We start from the raw sequence: 7,396 nt of genomic DNA on the forward strand, positions 1-7,396 counted from the left end.
AGTAAATTTTACATAACTGAAAAGGGTTTAATTCTTAATATACACAGCCATTGAGAGAGCTCATGAAATCTTAGGAACAGATATTTACATACTTAAATTGGGTCATCAGTTTTCTAGAAAGGCAGATAGCTTTGATCAGAACCTTGATGTCTTTCATTCTCAAGTCCCTTTTGGTAAAGTTTATATCTCTGCCTAAATAGGAATTATTTTCCCACCCATCCAAAGCCTTTAAGAGGGGGCGGTAGAAATAAGTGCTGCTGACTCACTGTGAACATGATGTTACATACGTTAGAGCAGACCTGTCCTTGGTGGGTAGGTGGCTCAAGGCCATCCATCACTTTGTGAGTGCTAGGAAGCCAAATCCATGCGGTTGGGCATATGTACTCTGTCTGGGTCTCTGCAGAGACTCTCTATCTTGGAAACAGACCTCTTTTTGGAATAGAGGCAGCCACTGAACATTTTGCTGATTGCAATCTGGGGCTTCTCTGTGAGTGGTATTAAAAATATTTACTGAGGGCTAAAGAGACAGCTCTGTAGTTAAGGACACTGACAGCTCTTGCAGAGGATCTGGGTTCGGTTCCCAGGACCCACACTGTGGCTCATAATCGTCTATAAAGTCAGTTCCAGAGTATCCAATGACTCCTTCCGGCTTTTATGTGCACTATAAATACATGGTGCACATATATAAATGTATGAAAACACTCCTATACATACAATTAAAAAATTTAAAAAATATAGCAATACTTAGCAGCAAGAATGGCCATTTCCAAATAAATTAGTTAATAGAGAATACTCTGGCTGACTAGATCCTATAAATGTTCAAATTATATAGATGAAATTTGATGAATTTTCAAACTTACAGGGTTAGTTTTTCATGTGACCCAAATGTCACAGGCTAATTGGTCCCCAGGTTACAGGTTGGCACAGGGACTGCACAGAGTTTCCTACAGCAACCATTAACTAGATCATGGTTTGGTTCCTGGCTCTTACGTTCCTCTAGGCATGATGCCTGCCTTCATAGCCAGGTGCTCACACGACTCTCGAATGGCGTATAACCCAGCATGCTTTACAACCCGCAGCCTTGGTTCTGCTGGTAATAATACCTACTTGCCACACCATCAATCCTCTGACTGAGCTGTGGCACCGCACAAGTTTCCCACCCCTTCCTCATCCCTGACTGATACCCTACCTCCTCCTGGTTACTGCCAGGCCCAGCTATCCAACTCTGCTATTGGGCATCATCGTCATATGCCGCCATCGCACGTAGTTTCATAAGAAATTGCTTTTCTTGTTCAAGGGCCTGGATCCTTTCCCAGCATCTGTTGATCAAATTGCAATTTATATTAAAAAAATAAGCCCATAAAAGTCTGCCAGAGGATTTAATATATTCAGTGTCTCTATTGTCACCCAGGTCACATTACGACAGGATACTAATTTGTTAATGGTCAGAGTGACATTCAAGAGTAATCAGCTTGAATTAATGAGTTGATATTAGAAACTATATTATTAATTGCATTTTGCTGTTCGCCTCACCTACTGTTATATTCTTTGCAACTGGGACAGAACTGATCCGTACTTCAACAATGTGCCCAGGGCCCTTCAAACATTTTAGATCTGGGCCTCCGTGAAACTGTGAGGCTGTAGGCTTGGCTCCACTCTTGTGATTGACACAGAAGGTAGGTCAGTCATGAGCTCAGAAGACCCAATGCAGCTTTGCTGAAATAGGAAGTATCTAAATTTGTCTGTTTCTATGGTTTAAAGAAACCATCTAGAATCTCCTGAATGCTATCTAGTATAAATATTAAATAATTAACTATGAAAGTGCGTGCATGCCCTCTTCAGTGCATAGAAGATTAATCATAGAAGAGACGTTAACTGGCACAAGTCACTCCTTCTATAAATAAGGAATCGAGGGTTAGAGAACAGCATTATTCACAATGGAGCAAGGGATGGCACAGCAGTGATCAGAAGTGTGCCCACGTCCTCTCTAGATCACATGGACAGAGGCCCAAAACGATTTGTACAGCTTGAAGGAAACTGTTTAACCTGTCACTGCCAAAATACCAGCAATCAGTAAGAGAAGTGACATCATTTATGCAAAATAGAACATAGCAGGGTATGTCTACATGTGCTTATATGCTAATTTATTTACAATAAATTGTATACATCTACCTGCATTGCCTCTTTTCATTTTAAGTCCCAGTAGAAAAATGCACACTAACCATGTGTACAATACATAATAGCTATATATATATAATTTATATATTATACATAATAAATATATTATATATAAAATATAAATATATTGTATATAATTATATATTATATATAATTAATTATATAATTATATAATTAAAGAAATATATAATATAATAAACAATATAACTATTATATATTGTACACATGGTACAATATATATGACATTTAAACTATTATATATTATATATAATATATTATATTATTATAGTTGTTTTATATAATTATTATATATGTATAATATATATAATAATTTAAATGTGCATAAAGCTCATCAGCAGACACCATTACAGGTTTTTCAGTGTTTTCTTGTATAAAACTACAGAGGGAAGTTACTGTATGAGCATTTTTTCAAAGGATACTAAACAATGCAACAGATGGTGTTTTAATGTAACCAACTAGAAGATGCACAAATAAGTGTTCAACTGCCAAATGAAAGCAGTCACTTGACCAGTGGTACAGTTTTCTGCGAAGACTTTTTGAATTACATGAAGAGAAAGAACAAGGGGACTGGGAAGGAACAGTCTGCATGCTGGATGCTTTGTGCATGTGTGTGCACATGTGTGGGTGCATGCTTGTGTCTGTGTGTGTGTGATGTATCCAGATGTGTCCACATGTATATGGGTGTGTGCTCCTTCTGCATCTGAGCATGAAGGCTATAGGTTGATATTAGGTGTCTTCCTCTATCACACTCCACCTTATTTTTGAGACAGAATCTCTCACTGAACCTCAAGCTTATTGTTTCAACTAGACTGGTTGGCCAGCAGGCTCCTGGCACCTCCCTGTCTCTGTGTCAGCACCAGGGCTACACGCATGTGCTGCAGTCCCCAGCCTTTATATGGATGCTAAGGATCCAAATTCAGGTCCTTTCTTTGTACAGCTTCATCTTATTAACTGAAGTATCTCCCCAACCCCTTGGGTGCCTTTGTCTAAACTAATAGCTTGACATTTGATCATACTAAGTGTGTGAGTACCAGACTTCTACAGCAGCCACTAGTGGATTGTTGTTGGTGATGTTAAGAACTGAGACCTCATTTTAACCCTAATTTAAAAGTGTTGGCTGGCATCTTGACACATCTTTAGGTTGGGACATCAGGAAACAGCGAGTGAGCTGCAGACAGGAGTAAGCAGGGCTGATGACAGGCCTTTAAGTTTGTGCAGGGGTCAGAACCAGAGGTCTACTGCCCCAGAGTTGAACAAGAATACAAAATGAGGCCTCATCTTCTGTAGGTGCATTGAATTTCATGTTATAATTAAAGTTAACTAGTTACAGAGTAACCATTCTCTTGCCTTCACAAATACACTTTCAAAAAAATCAGGAGGACGCTAAGAACACCCCACAATCGGCTCTTCTGCACACTGGGGTTGCCCTTCCTTGCAAATGGTCTTATGCAGATATGTGTAGACACACTAGCCTGAGCACCGGAGGTCAACTCATGCCCTCTGTGACTACTATTCTTAGTTGTCAACTTGAACATGTCTGGCATTAATCAAAACCCAAGCTAATTGATAAATCTGTGAGGGACTTTTCTTAATCTGATCATTTGAGGTGGGAAGATCTGCCTAAGATTTGGGCCACACATTCTGGTGGCAGCCTATACAAAGGACATAAGGACATGGAAAAAAGAAGCTCTTGCTCTTTGTTGGCTAGCCCTCACTCACGCTGGCAAGGTCATTCCTTCACTGGTTAGAGCCTACCTCTTCAGGATTCCAGTGCATACCAGTCACAGACCAGCTGAGACAATCAGGCTTGGGTACTGAACAACTGTCTGATTCTTAGACTTTCTGCCAAGAGACAGTCATTATTGGAGGAATCAGACCTCAACCTGTAATCTACTCTAATGAATCATGTATTTGTAAATGTATATGCAAATGTAAATGTATATGTGTAGTGCATGTGCATGTATATGTATATGTATATATGTACACATATAAACACACACATACACATATGCATACACATATACATATGTGTATGTATATATGTGGGATATGAATATATATGAGTGAATATATATTAATATAGAATATTAGTTCTGTGTCTCTAGAGAACTCTGACTAATACAGCCCTTAAGCATATATAAAGCTGCCCTTGGTGCTCTTACACATTCCTCGAGATGCACAGGACAGAGGCAGAGTTCATTTTAAAGAAGAAGGATCTTGGATCATTGAAACGACTGAGCAATGGGTTGTGGTTCCTGCTGCCTAGCATGGCAATCCAAGTTCCAGCGCCTAGGCCCAGATGATAGAAGCAGACTGTCTTAGGGTTTCTATTGCTGTGACTAAGCACCTTGGCCAAAAGGCAAGTCAGGGAGGAAAGGGTTTACTTAGCTTACAATTCCACATCACTTTGTTATCAAAGGAAGTCAGGGCAGGAATTCAAGCAGGACAGGAACCTGGAAACAGGAGCTGATATAGAGGCCATGGAAGCGTGCTGCTTACTGGCTTACTCCTCATGGCTTGCTTAACCTGCTTTCTTATAGGACTCAGGAACAGCAGCCCAGGCATGGCTCCACCCACAATGGGCAGAGCCCTCCCCCACTGATGACTAATTAAGAAAATGCCTTAAAGCCCAGATCTTGTAGAGGCATTTGCTCAATTAAGGCTTCTTCATCTCTGATGACTCTGCTTGTGCCAAGTTGACTTAAAACCAGCCAGTACACAACCAACTTCTATAAGTTATCCTCTGACTTCCACTCTGGTACTGGAGTAGGCTTACACACACACACACACACACACACACACACACACACAAATGCAAAATGTAAAAAAAAAATAAAAGAATGAGTAGGACCCTGTCAAGAGGGCCACAATGATCCTAAAAATGTGCTCAGAATAGTTGGGAAGGGAATTCTGGGATCCAAGTATTTAGAGATGAGAAATGGATGGCCACATTTCTGCCTTCGACTAAAAGATTCCTCAAAGGATGAGACCAGAGCAGGGAGACAGCAGACTCATCTAACCTTGTTCTATAAATGGCAGTGAAAGATTAAAAAGCACTTGGGAGAATAAGCTGGGTGTAGTATCTGCCACCCACCCCCTACTCATCTCCATCATGCCCTAGAGTTGGCTCTGTTGACCTGACCCTGGTGGGGATTTTATCTTCCCTCATTAATCCTCACTGGTTTCTCCCAAAGCCACACTGCTATTCAGGGAGGCCTGGCACTGTTCACAGGCTGGGGAGAGGCTGGCATTGTCTTATTGGGATCCTTCAAAATCCACAGGCCTTGCTGTGCCTTCTTACCTAAGCAGCCATTCCACCAGCCATGGCAGCTCTGGTGGGTCAATGCACCAGCTCTTAAGCCAGGTACTCAATCCTGTCTTATATAACTCCTTCAGTCACCATCCACACCACTGCAGCTCTCCAGGAGCCTTTGGGCGGTTGGGTAATCTTGACTACAAGTCAGCTCTTCAGTGTGCGTCTCTCAGGCGTCCCTTTTAATGTCTGAAGTGTGCTGTCCCTGGAGACTTATGACAACAGATGATGAGTTGAGGATGCAGACTTTTGAACAGACCCAAGTCTGAGCCCCAGATGGTCTACTATTGTGAACGTCAGGAAGTTATTCAAACTCACTAAGCTTTAGTTTCCCCTCTAAAAGATGAAGACAAGACTCACCTTGCCAATTTGCTGTAAAAAAAAGTGAACTGGATAGACAGTACTTAGCTCAGCACCCAGCATGTGGTAAATATTTCATAAATGTCCAAATCCTTGTTTCAAGGATGTGTGAAGGGTTCATTTACTCAAAAACTTATAGAATATCATTCCAAGTCTGGAATCTCAGTTTAGCGTGTGGATCCTTGGGTGGCCCTCTTCTGTCCTGTCTCCTGTCTGTCATATACGCCCCTGCCAAGAGACCCCATGCATCCCACACATAGCTCACACTTTCTAGCCTCTCCCTGTCATTCCAGCTGCAGAGTGTTTTCAGCTTCTGCATGACCTTAGTGTTGGACCTCCTGTCTTCTGGTCTCAGTTACATCAAAGGCAGCCTCAGGACTCACTTCTCCCAGAGAACCTATCCAGTCTCTCCTTTGCACTCTCTGCTCCACTTAGAGTAGACAATATTCCCTACAAAGCTGCAGATGTAATGCTTATGCTACCCTCTCTGCCAGAACCCATAAGGACCTGCTTTACCTAGTAGGATATGGCCAGATGTGGTTTCTAGCTAATCCAGGGACTTTAGAACTGGCAGCTTCTGTGCATTACCTTAGAATGCTCATGCTGGTTAAGATAACTTGCTTATTGGAAACCTAAATACCTAAGGCTAAAGTAGAAGCTCTCCTACCCATGTAGAAAACTCATTTAGAAAGAAGGATGCCTTCCATTTAACCACATTGTCCACCTCTGGTATCCAGCCTCTGAGATGGTCTCCAATGGGCTCCAGTGCCTGGTGCTTACAACTCTTACTCAGTCTTCTTCTGTATAGGGCTAGGACTGAACTGCTTGGTGAGTGGCAGACAACACAGGGTAAGGGAATACAAGATAGGGGGATACAGGATAAGTGGATACAGGATAAGGAGATATAGGATAATGGGGACACAGGATAAGGGGGTACAGAATAAGGGGGATACAGGATAATGTCTTTTATGTGTCTTCTATGTTAGAAACTTCACAGGCAGTCTTAATAATGAAAACAATCCTTACCAATAATTGGGAAAAGGAGCATTCAAAGAAATTAAAAATTATTTTGAAATTATTTTACAAGTTTTATAACCCCAAGACCATCATACCACTGTATTATGTCATCACCCTTTAAAAAAAGCTAAATAAAGGTCCAGGTGAGTTCAACAGAAGTAAATGGGAAAGTGCATTAGGAAGGATTGTGTGGAGGGCTTTGCAGTGGAGGTGGTGATTTGATTAGTCATGTTATGTTTTGTGAAATGAAAATATAAATTTTCCTTTTCCCTTTCCTCCTTCCAACCCCTCCCAATAAACTGCCCTTGCTCCAGCAGACTTTCAAATTCATGGCCTTATTTTCTTTACTTATACATATGCATGCATATGTATGTACGTATGTATACCTAAATATATAAATACAACTTGCTTGGTTCGTATAATGCTGCTAGTATGTGTATAGATCTGAATCTTTAAAGACAGAGCAAGGCTGATCACAGGGTCTCTGAATAGATAAGTAGAATCTGT

Source organism: Apodemus sylvaticus, chromosome 16 (assembly GCF_947179515.1).
Source record: "Apodemus sylvaticus chromosome 16, mApoSyl1.1, whole genome shotgun sequence".
Taxonomy (NCBI): domain Eukaryota; kingdom Metazoa; phylum Chordata; class Mammalia; order Rodentia; family Muridae; genus Apodemus; species Apodemus sylvaticus.